A 5732-nucleotide genomic window follows, 5' to 3' on the forward strand; every position below is an offset into this window, starting at 1 on the left:
TCAGCCAAAGATTGAACAGGCCCATGGAAAAAAACAAGACTAAAGGGGTGCACCAGCCCTGGGGCAGGGTCTGGAAGGTAGGAGGGAAGAGGAAAGCTGGTATAGGGAACCCAGAGTTGAAAAGGGAGGGTATTGACACGTCGTGGGGTTGCTAACGAATGTCATACAACAATGTGTGTACGAACTGTTTGATGAGAAACTAGTTTGCTCTGTAAACCTTCATCTGAAGTTCAATTAAAAAAAAAAGAAAAAATTGTTCAAAAATAAATAAAAGAGTCATTCTCTAAATATTAGTAAAGATTAATAAAATATTTAATCCAACGTGGCTAATGCTTCGTATTTACCAAGTTGCACTCTTACTATTTTACAGGCTATTTTTTTATTGTCTTTGCGAAAAGAGTTAAGTCATGTTTAAAAATTAAATTCAGCCTAGTGTGTTTTACAGAACTTAGATTCTGGCTAACAGAATTTCAATAGGTACAAAACCCATCACAAAGCAGAGTGGGAGAATACTTTTTAATAACTAGCTGGGTATAGCAAAGATAATTATTATTATTACAAATAATGAATTACTTATAGTACTTTTAGGAAATCTTATACAGGGAAAACGTTTATGATGAAGTAATGAGTCACATTATCATTGAACTTGTTAATGAAAATTAATAATAAACTTATAATATTAAAAACCACAATTTGTTCAGTTTCTACTATGTGACAAGCAGAATCCCTGGGTGATGCTAACAGTAAGTGCTTGAGTACTAACCGAAAGGTTGGTGGTTCGAACCCACCTAGAGGTGCCTCAGAAGACAGGCCTGGCGATCTGCTTCTGAAAGGTCAAAGCCTTGAAAACCCTATGGAGCACAGTTCTACTCTACATACATGGGATTGCAATGAGTCAGAATCTACTCGAAGGCTACCAACAACAGGAACAACAACATGTGCCATGCACTGGGCTTTTCTCTGTAGGGTTCTTATTGCTCACAACCACGCTGTGCAGAAGAAGTTATCACATTTTTACAAATAAGGAAACCAAGATGAGGAGATAGTGAGTAATTGGCCCAGTGTCATTTAATCACAGTGAAATTTCAAATCTAGGTTTGCCGGAATTCAAGGCCTGGGCTGTCTCTCTCATGCAGTAGACCCACATAGTTAGGATTGTCTTTGGGTTCCTGTAAAACTTCTTAGCTTATAAAAACTATAAATATGGAAAACTGACTTATTTGTCTATTCTGACTATGGAGAAAATCTATATAAGATGGACAGACGTAGTCTGAGGTACTGCTGCTTCAACTTGACTGACCTTGTATCCCCAGTGCTGCTACCCAAAACTCAGAACAAGTGGAAGAATCTTGCCAATCCTTGAACCACACGGTCATATGTAGCTGGAAAGATTAGGGTACAAATCCTGTTTTTACCTCTTTCTGGTTGTGTATCTGGAAACATTATTTAACATTTCTTTTTATTATTATTATTGTGTTTTAGATAAACGTTTACAGCTCAAATTAATTTCTCATACAAAAATTTATACACATATTGTTATGTGACATTAGTTGCAATCCCTATAAATGTGACCCTTTCTGCCCCAGGTTTCTTGTGTACATTCAACCAGTTCCTGTCCCTTCCTGCCTTCTCATCCTTCAGACAGAAGCCACCCATTTGACCTCATGTATCTGCTTGAACTAAGAAGCACACTCTTCATGAGTATTATTTATGTTTTATAGTCCAGTCAAATCTTTGTCTGCAGAGTGGGCTTTGGGATTGGTTTCAGTTCTGGGTTAACAGAGCATCCAGGGGCCATGGCTTCAGAGGTTTTTCCAGCCTCTCTCAGACCATTAACTCTGGTCTTTTTACAGAATTTGAGTTCTGCTCCACACTTTTCTCCCACTCCATCAGGGACTCTCTGTGTGTTCTCTGTCAGGGCAGTCATTGATGGTAGTCAGGCACCACCTAGTTCTTCTGGTCTCTGGCTGATGAAGTCTCTGGTTTATGTGGCCCTTTTGTCTCTTGAGCTAATATTTTCTTTGTGTTTTTGGTATTCTTCATTCTCCTTTGCTTGCTCCAAGTGAGTTGGGACCAATTGATGCACCTTAGATGGCTACTTTACATTTCTGAATCTCAGTATTCACCTCAGAGAACATGGAAAATTAGTGAAGTCTTTCAGGTTGTTGCAGTCCCTGTGTGGTGCAAAAGCTTAATGTGCTCAGCTTCTAACCAAAAGGTTAGAAGTTCAGTTCCACCCAGAGATGCATTGGAAGAAAAGCCTGGCAATCGACTTCTGAAAAATCAGCCATTGAAAACCCTATGAATTACAATTCCACTCTGACATACATGGAAAAACCATTAATCAGAACCAACTTGAAGGCAACCGATTTGGGGAATATATAGAAAGTGCCTAGAACAGTGGGCACTAATAAACTGGGGCTTCTATTATTCTTTCTAAAACTGCAACTCTTATAGAGGCCGAAGACCAAGGGCTAAGAAACTACCTCAGCTTGGAATGTCCCACAGTGAGTAAAGCATCCTCTTTGCTAGGGCTCACTCAAAAAGAAGAGAAAAATGTAGACATGCTGGCCAACATCTGCCTGCTTAAATTGGTGGAGCTGGAAGAAGATGACACTTTGATTTGTCAGCTTATGCTCCTGTATATTGACTGCCTTCTTCACATGGCTGTAGATGTTTTCTCTCTCAACAGGATCTTGAGGAACACCTCAGGCTGACCCACAGATCCCTACTCTATTAGCAAATTCACCACTGGATTAATTAGTAATGAATTGGCCAATTTATGTGTTCTAAATAATATAAACTTAAAGTACATGAAATACTTTGATTTCTGTACAAAACCATATCATCTGTAACTCAGTGAATTATTTTTGTTTGAATCTTTTAAAATATAACTAGTGTTACTATTTCCAAACCAAAGGTTTTCAAGTTAACCTTTCTCAAGCAATACTTTTCCATGGAAACACAGGGAATGATAGGAACATCAGACTTGCTTTACCCACATTCATGTCACAATTTCTATGAAACGCATCATTTTCAAAAAGGGTTAACAGTTATGTAAATATTGAGAATGATCACACCATGCCTTTGGATGTTCCTGGTTTTATTCTCGGAATGGGTTTAGCCTCAGGGTTTATCCTACAACCATCCCAGTTTGGAAAACTGTGAGTTTCATGACTAAGAATCAAGGTGATGAAACAAAATTCATCTCAATGTGGAAACCCTATGGCATATTTAACAGAAATGGTAGCTACTTGTCAAACCAAGGAGTGATGGTGGTGCAGTGGTTAAGCCTCAGCTACTAACCAGAAGATCAGAGGTTCAAATCCACCAACTGCTCCATGAGGGAAAGATGTGGCAGTCTGCTTCCATAAAGATTTACGGCCTTGGCAGTTTTATTCTGTTCTGTAGGGTCACTACGAGTCGGAATGAACTCAATGGCAACAGGTTTCGTCAAACCCAAAGCATAGATGAGTACACATGATTAAAAAGTACTGTGGTAGAGTGTATAAAACATTGTTTGTTATTTTCGGATTCAGGTGAATGGAATTTTGGCCTTAAGTCTCCATTCATTGTAGGCTTCTGAGAAAATCTCTAATTATCTTATACTAGTTGTCTTCAAGTTGATTCTGACTCATGGCAACCCCGTAAAACTGTGCTGCATAGGATTTACAGTGCTTGATTTTTTGATTGTAGACTGCTAGGCCTATCTTCCAAGACCCCATGAGTGAACTTGAACTGCCAGCCTGTAAGTTAGCAGCTGAGCACATTAACTGTTTGCACCACTCAAGGACTCCTCCAAGTATCTTGGGTTTTCTCAGTTTTAAGGGAGAAAAGCTGGGAAATTGCTATATGCCATAACTTTGCTGGAAGTTTCTTCAAACCACCCCATTTTAAATATGAGAAAACTAAGATGCAAAAGTTTGAATAAGCTAACGTAAAATAAAGACAGTAAGTTGTGCTTATTCCCTGGGCAGTTTGTTCTGGAAGGGAAGGAAAAATGTGTGCAAAAGCTCTTGGAAAAATTTAGAAGTAAATTAATATGCAAAAGTTTGTTTCTCTTAAGAAGGAAAATGCTCTTAAATCATAGAAGAATTCAAGTTAGATTTTTTTTGAATAATATTGAAATATGCTTTGAGAAAAGGATGTGGGAATTTCTAAAAAGGAAAATTATTGAAAGCACTTTCTTGGTGTGGTTTAAATGTGAGCTAAAGACAAGATGAACTATATGACTTCCTGAAATTTCTCTTCACCTGTAATATGTGAATTTTAAACCTAGAGCTTTCAGATTGCAAATTTCTTTTCTTTACTTATTGATTTACTTGAAAAACATTTATTGAGCATCTACAATATGCTAGGTCCAGCACTAACCAGTGGAGGATACAATGATAAACAGGATACTTACACAACAAGGCCTCTGACCTGCAGACCTCCCATAGAGAATGAGATTGCCACTAGGACAGGTGGACAAAAAATGGTGACACAGGTACAATTGTCTTTATTGTGCTTACACCAGTCCGTTTGGCAGCTTCCTGATACTCAGGCTTTCTTTTCCCTTCTTTTTTGCCCCACTCAGGCCTGGCCTGGTTGAGAGTTTGCCTTCCTCTAATCTCCCTCACTTTCCCACCTCTCATTCCCCAGTATAAAGCTCCAGTTTAGGAGGGCATTGAGTCTTCTTAAATGAATTCTTAACAAATGTTTGGTTCATAACCATTTATTTGGGAAAGAGTATTATACTTTAAAAGAAGATGTGTGTTAATACAAATTAATGGTTCTTCAACAATAAATAGGGGAGCCCTGGTGGTGCAGTGGTGGAAACGCTCAGCTACTAACAAAGGGTCAGTGGTTCGAACTCACCAGCCACTCCACAGGAGAAAGACGCAGTAGTCTGCTTCTGTAAAGATTTATAGCCTTGGAAACCCGATGGAGTAGTTCTACTTTGTCCTGTAGGGTTCCTATAAGTAGGAATCAACTTGACAGCAGTGGGTTTGGGTTTTAGTAATGATAAATAATAGAAGATAAGACAAAGAGAAGATATTTAGTCCAGATGTGAGACATGGTCAATGAAAGGTATAATTCTTGGTACTCTTTAAATCACACCACTATGAACTGTGTTCTTACAAAGTCAGCCCTTCATCTATTGCCCTTAGTTCTCAGGATGACAAAACCGAGTGCCAAATAACTGAGGCTCTGTAGATTACCAACCTCAGCATCTCCTACCACACCTCTATATCTCCCTGAGTGAATGACAACTTTTTAATGCTACATAAATTTCTAGTTCAGTGTAAGCATTTTAGTTCTTTGATAAAATTCATTTGTATCCTTCCATAATTTAAGTTGGCATAATCCCAGGCGACACAAAATATATGAAGCAATAAAAAAAGGTGTTGTTGAAATTCTGTTTGCCCCTTGCCTCTCCAACTACCACCCAATGCAAACTACACACAGACACAGCCTAGGTCTATACCATGTGAATGACAAGTAAAAAATGCAATCAGACATCTGGATGTTTCCAAGTATCCAAGTGTTTGGCATTATGTAGACAAATATATGGATGGCTGCCAGACTCTAAAAATGCTGGAGATGGTCTATGAAGACGCCTTCTCATTATCCAAAGTATTCCACAAAGGGCAAAATATCGTCACCCCAGCTTTTCTGCAGAGACTGTGTAAAAAGTGATTTGGAGGGAAGATAAAGGAGGCCTGTCTTTCTGTGTAGTATCAGATACTGGC

The sequence above is a fragment of the Loxodonta africana genome, chromosome 2 (genome assembly GCF_030014295.1).
Source record: "Loxodonta africana isolate mLoxAfr1 chromosome 2, mLoxAfr1.hap2, whole genome shotgun sequence".
NCBI classification, from domain to species: domain Eukaryota; kingdom Metazoa; phylum Chordata; class Mammalia; order Proboscidea; family Elephantidae; genus Loxodonta; species Loxodonta africana.